Below are 22,762 nucleotides of genomic sequence, written 5' to 3'. Positions count from 1 at the left end.
ATTTAAGCCAATTTTTTTCCACCGGAGCGAGTATTTAACGTCAAGCTCTTCTTTGCATTTGAAACATACACAGCAATTTTTTTTTCCCTCTCTCTCGTCTTCGAATTCTTCACTTTCTTTCGCGATCCTCCATTGCTTCACTCTTCTCTATCCTTCGTCCTTCTCCTGAATTGAGGTATGGTATTGTTCATAGACTACCACATTTAAGACGCTCTTCTCTGTTCGTTCTGTTTCAAAAATTTCTTTTGGGGCAAGGTTCTCAATTTTAGGGTTTGATTAGTGCTTTTTATATTGATTCTTCAGATTGATTATATTTCTTTCTATTGATTCTTTTTCTTTTGATTGATTTCACTTCTCATCATTCTCATCATTGGTTCTTCTGATTGATTGTAGTTCTTAATATTGATTTTAGATTTTTATTTGATTTTAGGTTTTTAAGGTAATTGACCTTTGTTTTTTTTGCTTCCTTTCAATCACAGATATGGCTGGGGTTATTCCGCCTGCTGATGGGGGTGTGATGCAATGGCCTCAACCTCCCCCACCATGGGGTCAACATGCTATTATCATCCCCGTTCCTCAAGCACTGGATAATGCACTGAACCAGAACATCCCGGTGCAAGACAACGTGCCACATCCTCAGGTCAACAACATCACCGACAGGCTTGTTTCCATCCAAATCCCTTACCCGAATGCCTGGCGAGCTGTGCAGTACTATCAGCAAGAATTCAATGCTGGTATCGAGAGCTCTGCTACTCGATTGTTGCCTCTTCTGTATGATGAGTATTCGGTGTACAACGAATACGTCATCAACATGATGATGGGTCAGAGATTTTTTATCTCTGATGCCTTTAGCTTCACTCAAAGGTTAGTCACCTATAAAGTGCAAAACTAAATCTAAACTATAATTTATACGTTTTTTTTAGCTTTGTTAGCATAAGTTATGAAGCATATGATACTGATGACTGGCTTCGACATTGACAATACTATTGCTAAACCAACCTAGGGTTTATTTATCAAGTGCATAACAATCATATATAGCATTGACACTTACGATTAAATTCATGTCCAAATACTTCAGATTAAGTCTAACACCAACACATCATGTAACAATCTCTGTGTTAATAATGTATATGTGTTTATATGAATCCCTTCTCCTAAGGTTACATCAATAATATTCTATTGTATTTCATAAATAATTATACTTGTACCAGTTTGTATCATATTCCTATTTAAACATTCCTAATGGGGGAGGGGTTTGGGATTTGGTTCCTATGGATGTGGGAATAGAATTTAGATTGAGCCTAATCAAATCACAAAACTAGCTTATAAGTGAGAGATGCTTCCCTCATAAATACTTCAAGCCATATCATCTAGACGTCTAGATCCCTACTCGAGTAGTGTGACATCGTAGCCAAATGGATAAAGCATAGCCTCTGATATCTTAGTATTTAGCTTGGTTCTAACTCATACCAATGAGTCACTGAAGTTAATATTGAGTGCATCTAAGTTCTGTTTGAAGACTGCATTTTTAAATTTTTTTTATACATATCAGTGTGGAGATTTGAACCTACAATTTCTTACAGATTACCCAATCAATTACTCACTAGCTCACTTTAATGTTCTTGCTAATGATATGCATCATTATTTTTCAGTCATGCACCAAGGTTGCACTTGATTTTGTCTCTCCTGAAAATGTTGGTACTTGCACATATTTAATGTTGTTTTTTATGAACCATATACACTAGATAAGATACTGACAACATAGACACGCCGATAATAATTTAAGAAAGTAGAAGTGATTAAATGAAACTATATGTGTCAGTGTAGTGCTGGTGTTGGGCATTGGCATGTGTAGAGTCCGGATACGATTTCGGTTTTGAAGTGTTAGTGTTACTTAGGCTGGTCTGTACTTGATAGATAAACCCTATTAGGTTGGTATAGTTGAAGGTATGCAAGTAGGAAGAATGTGTGGAGTGGTATACCTTAGGATTGATGTCTACCATTATTGTTTTGTCCGCCTTGTTCCTCCGTTCTAGAATCGGATCCTACTTGTCATTGGGCGTAAATTACAACCAATTCTTCAAGGGGTAATGTAGGTTTCATCAATAGGTTTTTTCTTACAATTAGTTACCATTCTCATCTTAAGAACATCAAACTTTTTCAATTTCTTCATTCAACATGTGATCTTTATGTACTTTGTTCTAGAATCGAATCTTACTTGTCATTAGGGGTAAATTACCCCGATTCTTCAAGGGCTATGGTAGGCCTCACCGATGAGTGAAGGTATAGTTCTAGGTATTGCACACACTACTTCGATGTTTGGTGTAGTTTTATTTGAATTTCTTTTTCCATCATCAGATTCATCTATTGCATGAATTTCTAGTAGTTTATTATTAGTTCTGTCCCTCACTCTCTCTTTAGTAAATTGATTCTTTTACAACTTATATTCGTTAGCTTGCTAGTCTTATATTTTCAAGACACTAACTGTTTGAGAATTTGTTTATTTGACATTGAAACTATATTTGTACTTGCAGAGAGTACAATAATAGATACCCTACCTGCGATATGCTCAACTAATTAAGACTCTAAGGTTTTAATGATTTGTTAAAGTGATGCCTTGGGAATGATCCATGGTCACTATTTATAGGGCATATGATTCCCCTTTGGTCGTAACAACCTGCGGTAGTGTTTTCTAAGCCTATTCAGATAGTTTCTATGCACGTTTGTTGGCATTTATCCTTATCCCAGTGGACCTTCAATATATTCCTAAGGGCTCAAATACCCTCTAGAAAGGCTTAGGCGCCTTCCATAAGGGCCCCTAAGACCTAGGCGCACCCTTCCAGGGGCGCCGCCTCAACTAGTTTCTAGAAGCATCTAGAACTTAGTAAAATGACTTAAGGCCCAACTTTCTTGGGGCTTAAGTCACGCAAAAACAAGCCCACAAAGGGATTTGTGATCATTTTACATTTTCTCAAAGGCTAATGTGATATGTGATGTTTTTATTTGTTGCTTTTAAATTTTAGTTTTATAGAATAAAATAAAGGAAAACTGTAATGTTATCATCACTTAAATGTAGTTTTTCAATGGAGAATAAGTAATGTGAGAGTAGTCAGATTTTTTCTCTCTTATAAGTTATTTGGTGATATAAGTGTCAGGTATGGGGCCAGACTTTCTGCTAATTTGTATATGATTATTTCTCACTGAATTTTTTATTATATTTATACAGGCCATTAGTCGCAAGGTCTTCCAACATGGTCATTACTGTCCCGGATCCATTTCAGTTTGTTCAGAATGCTCTGAACAACAACTCTCGTCTTTTACGTGCTGAGTTCAGATTAAACAACTTCTGTGAGCTGGTTACAATCTTGGATCCATTCTTTGTAACATGGACCTTCGTGGTCCCTGCTGCAACAATGTTTCCCGCCAACAATTGACTATTGGCTTTCATCCATTTGTCACTTCCAAATACATACATACTTGTACAAAATTGAGGACTTCATTCATTTCTGTTATTAGAGTTTATAGCAAGAAATTTGATATTCTGAAATAGAATCAAAGGGAAACACAAGAGCCTTACTTTGAGCTCGATTCCATGAACAACAACAACAAAAGTGTTGAATTTAATATTTGTCCGATTGTTAGTAATTTTTTATTAAAATAGTTTTTTTTTTGTTGAAACGTTAAATATCAATATTGTTAGTGTTATGTTCAAGGTGGAGATTGAATCAACGACCTCTTTATTACTATAATTCTTAATTCTCACACTCCAACTACAAACCAACCTTATATCCCCTAGTTGGTAATAAATAATAATATTATCTCAACAAAATTAACAATGCATAGATATTTGATGTACACACTCACATATTTTAGGGCCACTTTCTGTATCAATCTATCTGTAACGCATCACTTGAGTTCCCTCCACAAGCATTTCAAATTAAAAAGCACTTTGTTTATTGTTTATAGTTTTATGTACCATAAAATCAGGAACATCGAAAGATAAAGGAAACCAACAACAAAACACAGCATATAACCATTCTCCTTTATTTGTTTATTTATCCACCATTCTCTTCACAAAACAAAGCATCAACCAGTCAGTAACAATGCCTATACCTTCAAGAAGAAAAACAAAACAAGCCAAGAACAAAACCAAACCTTTGACTCTGCCCAACCAACACTCTTCACCTACTGTTCAACTACAAACCCAAGGTAGTCATCACTCTCTCTGCCATCTACCTTTCCCAACCTCTTTTTGTTGTTTCTTTGTTTTTTTGTGTTTAGTTTACTACATCCTTGTATGATATCCTATGTTTTCAATAATTGTTACTTTCCTTTCAAACCCTCATGTTTTCTTTGTTTTTCTTTCAATAACAAATTGGTAAGCAAAAGATAGATCTTTTCCACATATGGTATATATCACTATGTTGTAGTTGAAGTGTTTTTTTATCTGCAGGTCTATTTTTATCTGAAAATCATAGCAAAATGGAAGGAAATTTCAATGGAACATTGCATGAAACACAAAAGGTTGAAGAAGGAACATTTAGTGAAGATGAGGAAGCTGTTGAAGTATCTGCTGATAATGATTATGATCGAAAAGCCAAGTTTATCGGTGATACCAAAGATTTTGTTGATATTGATGAACATGTTGAGTCATGCAAGGTGGTGGAACAGACAGAAGATGCTTCTGAAACAGTTTTTGAATCTCTTGATAATAGTCTTAATGTCTCTTCACCCAAGGAATCAAGTGATGCGATAGAAGTTAATCAAGTTGAGAATAAGATGGCCTCAGAAACTGTAGAAGTGGAATTCAAGGATGAGAAAGGAGAAGAAGATTGCAAATCCATTGAAGATAGTGATGGGGTGGAGGAAACTGAATTAGCTACTCCAAAGGACAATAATGAAGGATTAAGGGTAACTGAAGTGGTTGAAACAGTTAAGGACATGACAGTAGCTGAAGAGGAGAATGTTTTGCCTTCAACTGATGTGGTTTCAATTTCAAGGGAAGTTGCTTTGGAGACAAGTGGTAAGGGAATTGATGATGCCATGATGGGGATGCAAAGGTTGTTCCTCCAAAGGGAATTGAGGAGTCAATGGTGACATCTACACATGAGAAAGTCGAGGAACAGTTAGATGTTCAAGAATCATCATCCTATGAAAGTGCTAAGGAGTCACTTCAACAATCTTCAAATGTTCATGATTCTGAAAGCAATAGTGTCAATGAGCAAGACACAATTGAAGAATCTAGAGGCATTGAAAATCAAGGGGTAGTTAATACTTTCATAATTTTCATTACATTTATTTTTATGATTTTTGAACTTATAGACATTTTAGATTGTGCTTAGTAAGGGTTAACTGTCATAAAGTTTTAAGATATATATAGATATATATAATGATGCTTCTTCTTTCTTTTGTGACAGAGCGTTTTTGCTGTGACTCAAAGGCAACACACCTCTTGGAAGAATTGTTGTGGACTCTTTGAAATTCTGAGGCATGGTGAGAGATAGATAAATCAAGGTGAGTAAAACCTTAGTTCAGGATTTTATTTTCACAAATACTAACATGTTTTAATCTGCATTTAATTATTGATTGATTTCTTATTCAGTGTCTAATATGTTTTGATTCCACATGCTGCAAAATAATGCTTTAAGTACTTGATTTATAACTAGCTGTATCAGTAAGGTTAATTGCAAGGACCATGTTGAAAAAGAAGGTAGGGAACCAAATTTGTATCAATTACCCTCATATTACTATTAAAAACATCTCTTTAAACCAACCAAAGTATAATTAATAATGCATTTTATGTCAATATGGTCAAAATTGTTGGTTTTCAGCTTATACTTTTGAATGAAATAGAATGTTGCCAGCTAAACATTCCTTGTTAAATAGTTTTTCTTTTTTATATGGCAAAGAGTTTAGTTCTGATTGATCACTCCTTTAGAGGTTCAAAAATCTGAAGTGAACACAGACAAATCAATAGTCTTTTTTTTAGGGGACAAATCAATAGTCTTAGTTACTCTGTTATAGTAATCTAAAAATGTGGGACATTTGTTTTAACAGTAATCATTTATCACATATTTCCCCCCTAATTGTATAAAAATGTCAGGGACTGTCATGAGTTTATGTGTCAAGGACCAAATTACATCAAGAGAAAATGGAATATATTAATAATTTAGGACATCTCTCAAGCACAAGGTGTCCTGAGGGAACTCCTAATAATTACAACATGTCACAAGTACAATAGCACTTAGCCAATGCACAATCATAACAAGGGGTTTGACCACCACAAATTAAAACCGTAAACAAAGTTAACATTACTAGCCTGTAGCCACCGTAGCGAGGTGTGTTTTACTTTATCTAACAATTGAACTATGAAATTTATTAAGAAACAATTTACTATTGAATCTTTATTCTTTTCCTTTTTCAAATTCAAATATATTAAATAATTTTTACTATTACTATTCATTACAAGTGTTTAGACGGGCACTCCATACCCGTTTGTCCACAATATTTATTGCGTTAATGCGTATATAAAGAAAACAACTCATTTCAACACTTTTGGGCTGACTTTTTCTTTCCAAAAATGCCCTCAATTTTCAATACAAATAACACATATAATAAATATATAAGAATAAATTTAAATAATAAAAAAATGTAACAAACAATATATATATGTCTTTTTTTTTCCTTTATCATTTAAAAAGTGTAACAAACTAGATGAGTACATTTATACTTACTTTTTTATTATCCCAATTATATACTTAAACAACTTTTTTTATAATAAAGATTGTTGTCGACGTCATTAAAAAAAAGAATTTAGATTGTATTTTTTTTGTTATATTGTTGGTATCATTGAAATAGATAATTATGGTTAGTTTGTTTTGTTATAACTTGAAAGCAACAAACATTTATATTTTTAGTTTTAATCAAAATCAAAATTTCATTAAAAAAAACACTGTTTATAATTTTCAAACATTTATATTCTCGCTAGTGAACAATAGTTTTTATGACATTGATTAAAATTAATTTGATTTTGATTAAAATTATACACATGGATAATAGATATGTTGTATTTTAATATTGTAACAAAACTATACTTATCTTTTTCAATGATGCCAACAATATAACAAATATAATATATTGCAAAAAATATAACAAATATATATAAATTCTTATCTTTTTGAATGACACCAGCAAAATAGCATTCTTGCAGTCAAATTTGCTTAAGAGTATAATTGGAAGGAGAAAAAGAAAGCCCAAAACAGTATACCTTCTTTATATATAGTAGGGTTAAATAAGTTTTTTGCCCCTAAAAATATAACAAATATTGATTTTAGACCCTAAAAAATAAAAAAGAATGTTTTCATCCTCTCGGAAAAATTCATTTTGTTTTTGGCCCCTCATGGCTAATTTTTGTTCATATGAATGTCAAAATTATGACTCTTTTATGTTCAAGATGTCTCCATGTTATGTCTATTTATTATGTTCAACCCTTGTATACTCATATTATGTCCTAAAAGATCGACAATGTGTATGTCAGATGTGGTTTTTGATAAGTGCCAAAAAATAGTACTTCAATTGTATAGTTTAGGCACTTTTGTTACTTGTTTCACAAGTTATTTGGGGAAAAGCCAAGAGAAAAGTGATTATTGCCCTATTACGCTTTATACATCTTACTCTATCTGATTATGCAGGTATTGAGTGTCAAGTGATAACAGAGGCAATCTAACATAGCATTATGAGGGTAGAAGAGAACACCGTACTCATGGAGGAGAGGAAGAACCCGTAAGAGGTTAGGGTTTCATTAACCAAATGAAAGCATAAGATGTACAAAGTTTACAAGAGATATATATATATATACTATAGCATAGAAAAGGTCTAAAGTACCCTTAATACTAACTAATAATAACAATAATATCTAACATCTCCCTTCAAACTCACGACGCGTCAACAGGGAGCATCGAGAGTTTGTCAACTAAAAAACGAAAACGTTTAATAGAATGCATCTTTGTAAACATATCAGCAATCTTAAAGAGGAGGAGATAAATGGTAGAGTGATAGTTCCATGCTGAAGGTGATGACGAGTAAGATGACAATCAATCTCAATATGTTTGGTACGTTCATGGAATACTGAATTATGAGCAATTTGAATAGCACTCTTGTTATCACAATGCATCGGAGTTGGTTGCGAAAGAGAGATACCCATATCTAACAAGAGCCAACGTAACCAAATAATTTCAGTAGTAGTGGATGCCATAGCACGATACTCAGCTTCTGTGGAGGAGCGAGAGACAATGTCTTGTTTCTTACTCTTCCAAGAAATAAGAGAGTCTCCAAGAAATATACAAAACCCTGTAGTGGACTTACGATCTGTCGGATCACCAGCCCAGTCTGCATCTGAATAGGCACGCAACTCCAATGAAGACGATGAGGGAAAAAGAAGACTTTGAAATTGAGATCCCCGAAGATATCGAAGAATACGAAGAACAACTGCCTAGTGAACTGTAGTGGGAGAGACAACAAACTGACTCATAACATGAACAGCATAAGCAATATCAGGTCTAGTAATCGTAAGATACACTAGACTACCAACCAAAGTGCGGTACAAAGTGGGATCTGGTAGAGGAACACCATCACCGGGAGCGTATTTTATATTCAACTCAAGAGGAGTATCCGCTGATCTAGTATCAGAAAGGTGAGCTTGTTCAAGAATGTTGGCGATGTACTTGGATTGAGAGAGAAGGTAGCCTTTAGGAGAGTAGGAAACTTCAATCCCCAATAAATAGCAAAGAGTTCCTAAGTCTTTCATCTCAAATTGCTTAGCTAACTCTAATTTTAACTCATCAATTCCACTAACATCGTCACCTGTAATAATCATGTCATCAACATACAAGGAAAGTATAATGCGACCATGATTAGTGGACTTGATAAACAAGGCAGAATCATGTTCACTAGATTTAAAACCAAGAGATGTGATTACGGTGGAGAATTTCTCAAACCAAGCTCGAGGAGCCTGTTTAAGACCATACAAAGCTTTTTTTAACTTACAAACTTCCCCCTGATTATGAGAAACACCTGGAGGAGGAATCATATAAACTTCTTCATGAAGCTCACCGTTCAAAAAAGCATTCTTGACATCCATTTGTGAAATATGCCACTGACGTATAGATGCAACTGCAATAAGAGTATGGATAGTGGTCATTTTTGCGACGGGAGCAAATGTTTCTTCATAATCCATACCATACTGTTGAGAGAATCCCTTAGCGACAAGACGAGCTTTGTAGCGCTCAACTGAACCATCAGACTTAGTTTTGATCTTGTATACCCAACGAGACCCAATAACACGTTTTCCAAGAGGGAGAGGTACTAATTCCCAAGTATTTGTTTTGTGCAAAGCAGAAATCTCTTCAGTCATAGCCTGCTGCCAGAGAGGATCAAGAATAGCCTCTTTGTAGGAAGAGGGCTCAGACAAATTGTGAATAGTTGTTAAGAAAGAAGCAAATGAAGCAGAGTACATAGAATAAATAAATTCAGGTAACTGAGTGGACATACGTTGACGAGTTGGATAACGAGGAGACGGAGAAGGAGGATCAACAATCACAGGAGTTGATTGGACAGCCGAGGGGACAAGAGGGACATCATCATCTTGGGGAATAGAGTTTATCCTGCAACTCTCAACATTACTATCACTAGAAACATTATCATTAGAACCAAATGGATCAATATGAGTTATTGACGAACTATTTGTAGACTGAGAGTGAGAGGAAAATGAGTAAAATGGGATGTGCTCAAGAAAAACAACATGACGAGAAACATATAGTTTTCTTGTATGAGGTTCATAACAACGATAACCCTTTTGACCATCTCCATAACCCAAAAAGACACACATAGCAGAGCGAGAAGACAATTTACTACGTTCAGCTTGTGGACGAAGAACAAAACAAGTTGAACCAAAGACTTTCAGAGAGGAATAATCAGGTATACAGGCATACAATTTTTCAAAAGGAGACAAACCTGATATAACTGATGAAGGGATTCTATTAATAGCATGAACAGCAGTAAGCACTGCTTCACCCCAAAACTCACTAGGAACTGAAGCAGACAACAAAAGGGAACGAGCAGTTTCAATAATATGACGATGTTTCCTTTCCGCAACTCCACTTTGTTGAGGAGTATCAGTACAAGATGTTTGATGAATTGTGCCATCATAAGCAAGTAATTCAGAAAATTTATTTGAGGTATATTCACCACCTAAGTCACAACGAAAGCACTTTATAACAGCATTATGTTGAGTTTTTACCATAGCACGAAACATATGATAAATTTCATAAAATTCAGAACGATTTTTCATAAGATAAACCCAACAATAACGAGTATAATCATCGATGAACGAGACATAATATCTAGATTCACCTTTAGTAAAAACTGGTGATGGACCGCAAACATCCGAATGAACTAAATCAAAAGGTGAGTACGAAACAGAGACACTTTTATTAAATGGTAAAGCTGAAAATTTTGCAAGTTTACAACCACAATAATCTGAAATATCACTGGTTTGTAACTTTCCTAAAGCTCCAGTAGAAGCCAAATACTTTAATCTAGAAGCAGAAACATGTCCAAGACGAGAATGCCATAAATAAAAACTAGAAGAAGAAGAATTCAAACGAAAACTAGATAATAGTTCAATAGTGGATGTTGCAGCTGCAGTGTTAGAAGCTCTCAAGTCATCCAAAACATAAAGTCCCCCTTGTCTATGGCCTGTCCCAATCAGCTTCCCGGAATGTGGATCCTGTACACAACAAGAATTGGAAGAAAATATAACTGAATAACCGAAATCACATAATTGACTAACAGAAGCAAGGCTCAAAGTAAGTTTAGGAATATGATAAACATTAGAGAGAGACAAATTAGAGGTAGAGATTGAACCAATGCCTGCTAATGGCATAGGGGTGCCATCAGCAGTATTAACAGACATAGATGAGACAGGATTCATAGAAACAAAAGATTTATCATCATAAGACATATGGTGTGATGCTCCAGAATCAAGAATCCATATCGAAGGAGAAATACCTGACACACTTGAAGAGTTCAAACCTTTTGTAGAAGAAACAGACATGGCATGTGACTGAGTGGAAAGAAGCCTCTGAATTTGCTCTGCAATATCAGATATTTGAGGAGAAGTATCGGATGAGTATGCATAACCAGAACTAGATCCAATAGCAGAAGGAGCAGCAGCAACATTTGACGATGGACCCCTGAAATTCTTCCTATTCGCTCTCCCCAATTTTGGACATTGTGCTTTCCAATGACCTTTTTCTTTGCAAAAAGCACATTCATCATTTCCAATCCCAACCCTCCCTTGATGTTTTCCTCTTTGAACATGAGCAGCAGCAAAGTCAGATGGAGGAGTGGAGAGAATACCCTTATCTCACATAGTGGAATGGGTCTTGAGTCGAATTTCTTCTGCCAACAATTCACTAACTACTGATTCAACATTAGGAGGAGGGGTACGATGCAGAATACCCCCACGAAGCCCCTCAAAATCATCACGAAGAGCCATCAGAAACCATACTAGACGTTGCTCTTCCCTTTGATCAATGTAAGCTTTGACTGCTTTCAACTGATCAGATTCCATAAGAGCCAATTGATCCCACAAATTTTTCATGGCCGAATAGAATTCTTGAATGGTCATATTGTTCTGCTTAAGGGCCCTAATATCACTTTCGAGTTGATAACGTTTTGCAAAATTTGACTGAACATATAATCGTTTCAGATGATCCCAAATCTCTTTAGTAGTGTCATATTTTGCTAGTTGCACACCTATTGACTTATCAACAGAGTTATTAATCCAAGTAATAATTTTTGAATTACTTTGCATCCATGTTTTCAAAGCTTGTGCATATTTATCAGCATCATTTTTATCATTAGGCATAACAAGACTTCCATCAACATAACTCCACATATCTTTTCCTATCAGAAAATTTTTCATCACATAACTCCAATAAGAATAGTTCTGTCCTATAAGATGAACACTAACAGCTTGAAGCGAATCATCCTTATCACTAGCAATACCAAACAATAGAATCCAACAAGCACAATCACTAAAAACAACAACAGAAAATTAGAGATAACCTGTCAGTAACGAACAGAACAAATCCACCAACTAAATAGCACCTGAACCAGAGAGAAGATTGCGCCGGAAAGTTTCGCCGAAAACAGAGGTGTGCGTCGAAGATGGGAACGGAGGGAGGAAACCAAATCAGAGAAGAAATCAGAATCAAATCGCAAAATCAACTATAGCTCTGTGATACCATGATAACAGAGGCAATCTAACATAGCATTATGAGGGAAGAAGAGAACACTGTACTCATGGAGGAGGGGAAGAACCCGTAAGAGGCTAGGGTTTCATTAACCAAATGAAAGCATAAGCTGTACAAAGTTTACAAGAGATATATATATACTATAGCATAGAAAAGGTCTAAAGTACCCTTACTACTAACTAATAATAACAATAATATCTAACATCTCCCTTCAAACTCACGACGCGTCAACAGGGAGCATCGAGAGTTTGTCAACTAAAAAACGAAAACGTTTAATAGAATGCATCTTTGTAAACATATCAGCAATCTCAAAGAAGCAAAACAAAGAAAAAGTACAAAGGTTAGCTCGCCATGGCGAGCAAAGGCGAGTAGAAAGGCGAGCTAAAGTCGGAAAGCATCAAAAATCACTCGTCCCCCAACTCGCGACAGGAGTGGAACAAAGAAAGAATCTGCTGCAAAAAGTAAAGCAAAGAAAACAACAGTTAAAACAAATCCTCGCTCGACACGAAAGAGAACTTCTAAGAAACTGTTGTCTACACAACCTGAGTCTGATCATGATGTTAGTGAGGGAAGTCTAATGGTCTTTCAAAGGAAGAAGAATAATGAAGAATAAGGAAGGCAGAAGACCTCAACAGGTAGACACTGCACTCTATCCTGGTTTGATTATTTCACCTACAAATATTATGATATTATTTCATCTACAGATATTATGTTTAGCACACCTTTCGTGTTCTAGTGATTAGCGAAATAAACTACTATTTTTAGCTTAATACATGCATTAAAATATTTTTACTTTTCCATTTGCTTAACTTCTTTTTATGTAGTTTATCAATTTTCTTTCTGTTTTTGTCCAGAAGAAAAGGTTACTGAAAGAAAGAGCAAAAACAAAGAGAAGTCAAACACCAGCGACGATCAGTTACGCAAAGCAATATATGTTATTTTAAAAGAACTCGACTTCAATACTGTAAGAAGTTTCATTATCTTTGAAAGTTGTTTGATTCCTTCATCAATAACTAGTGGAATTTATAAAACTTGATTTGCATTGCTGTTGTATTGATCCTGCCTCTTAATGTTTTGATTTTAATCTTCATAAATTATGCCTCTGGGTTAAGGTTTTCTGTTGTTCATTCAAATTTATAACATTTTTTCCCGCTTTTGCAGGCTACATTTGCGGACATTTTGAAGCTACTCGGTATGTGCCATTCTGTATTATTACCTTTTTTGTTCTGGGTTTAAGTTTAATAATGATATCTTTTTGAGTTCCAATTGTCAGATTACAAATGAATGTGACTTTTATGGATTTAAGAGCAAAGTCTTTATTTATTAGTGACTAGGAATTTTGAAGATAGAAGGAAATTGTAGTTTTGCTTAATTTTATATATATGACGACTAATAATGTTGCTGACCATTGTTCAGGTAAGCAATTTGACGAGAATCTTTTCCTAAGAAAGTCGTCTATAAAGACTATTATTCAGCAAGAGCTGGCAAAACTAGCTGAAGAAGATGAAGAAAGAGAACAAAGAGAACTATGGGGTGATGCCTGCCCTAGGATTTGACTTGTTATGCATTTTGGGTACATTTTGTAGAGCAAAAGTTGCTATAACTTGTAAATCTTCGCATCTATGGGGAACGAGCCAGTAGTTTCAGTTTTTTGTGGTGGCTTTTGTTGTGCTACCAGTAATTATGCATTTTCTTGCTTACACATAAACACTTTGTAAGGAAGCTTTTGTGGAGGGAGGCTTTTCTTCTGAATGTAACTGATCAATGCTTCTTTCAACTTTCTGTCCAGTTTAATGAATATTATATATTTGAAGCTGTCACACATGGTCAAGTCTATTTCTTTTCTGTTTTCAAAGTCTATCATACTTATACTTATTATAAAAGCCAATTAGGTCAAGCAAATGCTTAACCCTAATTGCTTTTGTGTTTTCCCTCCCAAACACATCTCCTAGGTGTGTTATGCAAGCTTTGATACCATCATTTAATGCGGCATTTAATGCTGATTTTCAAGTTTTCAAATTTGAATTTCCCTCCCAAGTGTGGACATGTCATCATTAAAGTCTCCTTGGTGTGTTATGCAAGCTTTGGTACCATCATTTAATGTTGATTTCAAGTTTTCAAATTTGAATTTCCCTCCCAAGTGTGGACATGTCATCATTGAAGTCTCCTTTGTGCTGCCAACTACTCAACTTAATACTTCATATTAATGTTTAAACTTCTCAAAGCTTCAGCTGGCTCTCTATATATAGAGGCCACACACATAGAAATCTTGCCACCCTCCTTCAATCCTTTTGTCTTGCCAAAATCAGCAGCATACTACCATGTCTTATAGTGAGTTTGAAACTTTATTTGCACTTCATTGTTTGAAAGATGACATCCATTTCATTTAAGCATGTTGTTATTGAAGTATACCATTTTCGTCATAGCTACAACGAGGTTTTATGTTCTGGTGTATGTGTTGGTTTTTGTCTACATTAGTTATGGCATATGAAAAGTGTGAGCCTATATGTTGACAATATTTTTTGAAGTAGGAAATTTCTTTATATTATTCACATATTCAGATCATATAATATTGATGACTGTTTGTTTCTGTGATGTATTTTCTTATACTGCACTTTGTTTACAACGCTCTTTTTGCCGCTATTTAGACAAGTTTAATTGACCTTGCATGTTTTTATTATTTTTTAAAGTAGGAAATTTCTTTAGATTGATTCACATATGAAGGTCATTTGCTAATGCTCTCCATTAGTTTCTGTGGAGTTTTTGTTTATTGATGCACTTCCTTTACATTGCTCTTTTTTGCCGCTGTTTAGAAAAGTTTAATTGACGTGTTTTTTTTAAGTAATAAATTTCTTTAGATCGATTCACATACTAAGGTCATATGATATTGTTGTTTGTTAGTTTATGTGTTTTTATTGTTTATTGATGCACTTCGTTTACAATGCTCTTTTTTCCGCTATTTAGAGAAGTTTAATTGACATTGCATGACTGATATAACTTATTTTCAAGACAAGGCTATATTAACTCCAAAGAATTCAATTGTCAAACAAATAAACGATTATATGTTGGATTTGATTCCAAGCGAAGCAAAAATGTATCTGAGTTATGATTCGCCGTTATCAACACACCTGAATGGCGATGCAATTGATGTTGTCCACACTCCTGAATTTCTCAACACAATTAATACACTTGGTCTTCCAAATCACAAACTCAGGTTAAAGGTTGGTGTTCCAGTGATGTTGTTAAGGAATATAAATCAAAGATCAGGATTATGCAATGGCACAAGATTAATCATAACTAGAATGGATAAATTTGTGCCTGAAGGAAAGGTCATATTTCAAAGCAATATATGCAAGAAATTTTTTTATACCAAGATTATCTCTTACTCCTTCTGATGTCATGATACCTTTCAAATTTCAATTGAGACAATTTCCGATAGTTGTTTCTTTCGCAATGACTATTAACAAAATTCAAGGACAGTCTCAGAAGAAAGTTGAGATATAGTTGCCAAGTCATGTGTTTTCACATGGTCAATTATATGTTGCAATATCAAGAGTTACCTCCAGAGATGGATTGAAGATGCTTACAACGGATGAAAATGTTCAAGATGCCAATGTGACTTCAAATGTAGTATATCCAAAAGTATTTCGTAATGTAAGATAAGTTGTGCAAAAAATCAATGATTTTTGTACGATATTTTGATTTTATTGCATTCCAATGGAAGCAACAAATTATATTACTGAAGTCACCATTATGCGACTAATATTTATCGTAATTGGAATTTTATAAAATATTACTTACAATTTTGATGTCTTCAAAAAAAAAAAAATATTACTTATATTGATTCAGTTATAACCGATTAACTTATTAATATAGGAAGGGACTAATAATCGTAACTTTAAACGCACATGTGTAAGCTGGTAGGACCCGTGCGGACGGGTCGATGGTCTAGTTACTTTTAAATCTTCCTAGTTTGTTGCAAAATCATTTGATCATGTGTTTGACTTTTTTTCAACATCAAATTTTTATATGATATATGCTTTTAGTTAAATTATTTACCTAAATTACCGAAGTACTTGTTAATAGTTTGGAGTATTAACATATTTTTGTTTTGTTAATATCATAAGATTGTCAAAATTGCTGTAAAAAAAATAGTTAAATTCACTAACTCGTAAATTTAGCATTTTTTTGAAGAAGCTTAGCATGTTAACATTGTTTTTTTTTGTTGCTCTCAACTCTTTTGAAAGGATTTTCGATCTTTATATCATAATTTGGTAACTCCACTGAATTCTATATTTTCCTCTTTTGCCATTATAAAAGTTTTTTATTTTGGGTATATAACAAAATGGTATGCACAAAAGAAAAGAAACAAGTGAAAGGACATCACATCAAAGATATAAATTAAAATGATGTTGCATAACGATCCACCCAGCACTCTTGATAATGTTTAATAGTGGAAGCTTACATGCAAAGTCACTGTATGTGACCACTGATTATAACCAGTGACACCAATTTGTATGAGTGAAAGGCCTAATGTCTACAACCTATAATTAAATTATTTTGTGAGTGTGAGTGTGTACAAACTCGTATAATAGTCAATACTCTTCAGTCTAATATATACATATATATGATTAATTTTTAACTGGTATTTATACCATTAGATATTTTGTCAATCTTAAAGGTAACATGATATTATATGATCACTTTGGAGGTCATTGAGACTTATTCATTGTTAACTTAAGATATGGGCTGATTGTTGACTCAATTTGTGGTATGAGGTTCTCGAATACCTATCTCAAAACTGAGCTGACAGTACAACTCTTCAAACCAGAGTGCATTGGATTCTAAATACGTTGATATGAAGAGATTGAGTGAGTGAGTGAGTGAGTGTGTGCAAAACAATGTTAAGTCATAGTTTTATCTTCTTTTTTTTCTTTTTCAAATTGGAACCGTAATTAGTGAACCACTTTCCTTCTCCAAGCTAGTATCAAATACTTTACTAGTTGATGCACCAAATATCATTTATAAATTCATATCAATGCCTTGCAAATATAACACAAATTATAAAGTTAACAACCATTCAACCATAAATAAATCAACTCTTTTTCTGTTATTTGTCTTTTCATTTTGTTTCCTCTTCACTAAACATAGCATCTCAATTGTTGCTTCTGGTTCATTTTTTTTACAAGAATTGCTTCTTGTTCATAACATCATAGGAGTACAGAGAAGCAATGTATAATGGTGTACTGCCATACCATACCAATATGCTCAAGAAGTAAAAATAAAATAAAATAGCACTTGCATTGTATCTATAACATAATTATACATAATTCATTTAAAATCACAATAATCATCATAGTCATGTAGTAGTATCTCTAGTGTGAAAACAATATAAAAAAAATTATTCTTTATAAACTATTATACAGCAACCATGTCCACCTTTAATACCAAGGTCCTCAATTCTTTGGGTACTTAAATTAAACAAAACTAGGTCGTCATTTTTTTTCCTGAAAAACATATCTCCCTTCTTACCAACTCCAATAGGACGATGAATGTCGGGCAACGGACCCACAATAAAGAGTTTGATCCATGACTCTTTAATCCCAACTTCACCCAAAACCGATATATGAAAAGTAGTCATCTTTGCATAATTTGAAACCCAAGCAATTGATCCATTTAACACAAATAAATGTCTAAATATGTCTCCGGAAACAATATTATCCATGTTTGAGGGTATAGATGTTTCAACATAGACCTCCATGTTTGAGGGTATGAATGTTTCAACAAATGTCTCATTGCTCAAGTCAAATGACACCAAATAAACATTATCACGTGTTTCACTTTCACCTCGCCAGTGACACACTCCATCTATGTACACTTGAACAGCCACCAAACTATCATATTTTGGAGGCATATATATATCAAGTTTTTTCCAAGAGTTACTTTTTAGACGATATATCTCCCACAAGGGTCAACGGTGTCCATCTTTCGACATCTTTTTTCTATCTTCGGGAGTTCTAGGATGAAACATTACATGTCGAATCACCTTATAGTCATCTTCAACTCGGTCGTAACCAAATCCATGAATACGAATACGTGGTTCCCAATAAGGAGATTCAAAAGCAAAAGGACTGGTAGGAGTGACTTTGAATTCCTTTGTAGATGGATTCCACAACACTACTCTCCCTAGTTCTTCAATACAATGAATGCCGCTAGCTTCTCTCCCAACATCTTTAATACAAAGAATACCATTAACACTAGCAGTACAATGTACATTAAAATCACATTGCTTATCATATGGATTTGTCCAATCTAATTTTACCTTATTCTCGAATCTCTCGCCGAGAAGAGAATACAACACAGGTGTATATTTGCAACCGTAATGCCACCATAGTGGAATATGATTTAGGAGGAGAGATGTATCCTCATAATAAGAATGATCCTTCGATAGAAAATTATTTCGTAACAAATTCATGAAATAAGGGTTTTCAAATAAGAGAGACCACGATTTACCCACACAACAAAATCGAAACAAAGATTTGAGAGGAAGTTTTGATAGAATGACTAAGGCAACATCATCGTATATGTGATCGTTAACCTTTTCAGTTGGTACGACTAATGATTTCTCCATCTCTAAACTCCCAAGGATGAACTGAGGAAGCGAATGAATTGAGAGAAGCTGCTGAAATCAAACAAACACACTCAAGTGTTGTTGTCAGTAATGATAAACTTCTTGTGGCAATATGGATTGACTTTTATAGAAACCCTAAAACAAAAATTTCGCTCAAGTAGTGTGGTAAGACGGTTGCCTAACATATAATTTTTTATTGAGGGAAGTTGCCTAATATATATCTTTTCGGTTTTTGGTTTAATTTTTTTTTTTTTTTTGTCCTTCTCATTTACTGAAAATTTGTTTTAGTCCTTTATTTTTGTTATACGTCGTTTAATTCATCATCCTTATTTATTAATTTTGTAACGTCTGCAGCAATTTAACCTAATTTTTTCCCGCTCATTTGCATTATTAGGTTTGCAATTATTTAACCTAACAAATTCCATCTAAAAAAATGCATCGCACCAATTTCATTCTTATCCTCTTGCTTTTTCTTTTTTTTGAAGAAAATATTTTCTACACTTATTTGATGTTGCACGTTTGTTCTAGAAACTATGAGCATATCAATGATCACGTTTGATGCCTTCTATTTTATACTTTTTTTCGGCTACCCTAATTTCCATGTAAACTTGGTTATATATACCTGAATTATTGATAGGATTACCGAATTTTCTTTTATAATATTTTCAGATGTCATACATTTTATGAAGTGTTTTATTTTGTCTACTATGGATTATCACGTGTTATTTTTTCACCGTTACCTATTATATATTGCATTTTATTATTCGTATGTCAATCCCTTTACAATAAACCCGAGCGGAGCACGGGTCAAAAATCTAGTCTAGTTTATTTATTAATTTTGTTACGTCTGCAGCAACTTAATCTAATTATTTCCCGCTCATTTGCTTTATTAGGTTTGCAATTAACCTAACAAATTCCATCTAAAAAAATGCATTGCCCACCAATTTCATTCCTATCCTCTTGCCTTTTTTTTTTTGAAGAAAATATTTTCTACCATATCAATGATCTTACGGATTAAAGATTATTTATTGGTCTCTATTATAGTCGAGAAAACCCGTACGACGCACGGGTCAAAAGCCTAGTTATATATTATTTTTGTTATACATCGTTTAATTCATTATATTTTAGAAGATCATATTTTAGTTCTTCTGACACGCCACAACGAATAAAAATAAGGACTAAAATATCCTCTTTTTAAAAAAATTAAAGACTAAAACGATTTAAAAAAGATAAAAGACTAAAATGATTTAGAATAAAAATAAAGGATCAAAACGAATTTTTAGTAAAAGTTAAAGAACAAATAATATATTGATGCCTTATTTTTTATAGTGAAAACTTAATTCAATCACCCACAATTTCATCCTTTTTTCTTTTAACAAACTAAAATGATAGTAATAGATAACAAATTTTGTTTTAAAACAAAACAAACAAAATTTGTTTAAAAAAACAAACTTTAGTTTTCCAAACATATAGCATTAATTAGTTTTATTGAAAAATATAAGAATAATTTACAAAGTGTATAATTGACAAATCATACCCTTAAAATATCAAAACGACGGTTAAATAGGAACGAAAAATTCACCGTAAAAAAAGACTTAAAAAGGAACAGAGGGAGTATTATGTTTTAAAAAATAAACTATATTCATTCATTTAAATTGATAAAGTAAATCGATGCAATACAAATTTAAAATTGCTAAAAAGATAAATTTGAAAACAAACTCACAAGATCCATGTTAATAGCATAAAAAGACAAAGTATGTTATAGCATAAAACGAGAGTATATATGCCTAGAAATTTAACTATATTCAAATCTCCAAAATACTCATGTCTTCGAATCTGCAACGTTGACCATGTCAAAGTCACTGATTGGATATGCGCTTGCTCAAAGCTAATAATCAAATAAACACAGCACTAAGACAAAAAATGAAAAACACACCGCACAAAAACGGGAAATCAAAAAAATAAAAGAAAGAAGACTGAGGGCCCGTTTGTTACGGATTAAAATAAAAGTGATTTTGACATAAAATAATTTAGAGATTATATTTTATAGATTTTATGAAAAATCAGAATCTATTTTGTGTTTGTTTACCGTAGTAAAAATCACTTTTTTTAAACAAATAATCTAGTTTGTTTTGATACAACTATATAAAAGCGATTTTTTGTTACAAAATTAGTTCAATCTTTAGATCCATATTTTCTCTCTCCTCTAAAAAAAATCTATTTTTTGAGAAGCTGCTCTCAACAGCTTCTCATTTGAAGCTGTTTTTAGATTTTTTTTAGATTCTGATTTTTTTTTAAATCTGTAACAAACGGATGCAATATTCGTAAAAAAATCTATTTTTTGAGAAGCTGCTCTCAACAGCTTCTCATTTGAAGCTGTTTTTAGATTTTTTTTAGATTCTGATTTTTTTTTAAATCTGTAACAAACGGATGCAATATTCGTAAAAGTGATTATTTTCTTAAAAAAAAGTGATTTTTTCCTAAAAAAAGCTATAACAAACGGGCTCTGAAAAATGTGTAAATCATTTATATTTAACTAAAAAAGAAGGAAAAACAATTTGGATGAGTGATTTTGGATCAAAATTGATCTTAAATCACCTTGCTTCAGTAGACAAAGAAAAAAGGTGTCGACGGCTAGGGTTTGAGAAGGTATATTTTTAATTTGGATGGCTAGGGATTGAGAGAATAAGGTTTCCACATTTGATTTTTAATTTTTTTTCATTGAGATATTGATTTTATTTTATTTTTGTTAACCCTCAAGTTCTTAGGGAAAGCGACCCTGGTAACATGGAGTTCGAGAGGTAGGTAAAGTTTAACCAAAAATTATACTACTAAGTAATTAAACTTAGATTCTCATGAACAATTCGTCTTTTGTGGAACTCATTAACCACTTGATCTCAATTGATTGGTTTGAGATAATTGATTTTTCTAATTACACGGTATTACTACTTTTTTTGAAGAAGTCAAAATGAAATGTATTACAACCAATTGAGAATCCTATCAAGCACATGAGTGCAAGAATATAATTCAATAAGTTACAAACGTCATAGGCTCAATTCATTTGGGTTTTCTTGGTTGTGACTTGAGACTTTGGAGTGTGCTCCTCTTAAGGTCTCATGTTCGATTATCTCTGGTGTCAATTTTGGTATGATTGTATAACTTCCTAAAAAAACAACAATTATAGACTCTATTTTGGTATGGTTGTATGACTTCATATGGGTATGATTGTATAACTTCCTAAAAAAAACAACAATTATACGTTGATAAATTAGTTGATTGTCTAGAGCTTATCGTTAATGTCTGATGATCGATAACTTATGGTTCATAGAGTATATAAATGAGAAAATCATTAAGTTTGTCATTGTCTTTGTAAGTCACTTTCAAATTAGTACCCGACTTTATTAATATTTCAAACTATAATTTGTCTTTGTCAAAAATTTCTCAATTAGGTTCTTCAGATATATGTGTCATCTAATTTATCAATCACACTAGGAGCACGATCACCAATGCAATAAAGATTTGAAATTTCTTCTTTACTTTGTTCAATGTAAATATCAGATTTGACCTTTGTAAGTCAATGTAAATATCATATTTGACCATTGTAATGAGATGTCCCTAACATATCTTGACCATCAAACCAGCCGTAAAAGTTTACTCATTGGTCTTGATTTATTTTTTAAATTTTTGCAAATCGGTCACTCTATTTTTAAAAAATTTGCAAACAGCTCCTTTTTTATTTTTAAAATTTGAAAATTAGTCCCTAGCTATATTTTTCTAGAAATCGCAAATCAGTCCCTATAAATTTTCATAATAT

General features: G+C 33.3%; 2 pseudogenes across 1 annotated transcript; one reads left to right on the top strand and one right to left on the bottom strand.

Moving 5' to 3' along the window:
• Positions 1-39: 39 nt before the first annotated feature.
• Positions 40-6,082, top strand: LOC146925363 (uncharacterized; annotated as a pseudogene). Its single transcript, XR_015010477.1, has 5 exons — positions 40-175; positions 480-864; positions 3,227-4,209; positions 4,454-5,264; positions 5,418-6,082. The product of XR_015010477.1 is annotated as an uncharacterized LOC146925363 (transcript).
• An 11,636-nt stretch (positions 6,083-17,718) lies between these two features.
• Positions 17,719-18,948, bottom strand: LOC146925362 (F-box/kelch-repeat protein At3g06240-like; annotated as a pseudogene).
• Between the last annotated feature and the right edge of the window lie 3,814 nt (positions 18,949-22,762).

This window comes from Medicago sativa, chromosome 5, assembly GCF_051527215.1.
Source record: "Medicago sativa cultivar Bolivia chromosome 5, Bolivia_mono, whole genome shotgun sequence".
In the NCBI taxonomy this organism is placed as follows: Eukaryota; Viridiplantae; Streptophyta; class Magnoliopsida; order Fabales; family Fabaceae; genus Medicago; species Medicago sativa.
The sequence above is the reverse complement of the archived record's forward strand: the minus strand, read 5'-3'. Positions and strand labels throughout refer to the sequence as shown.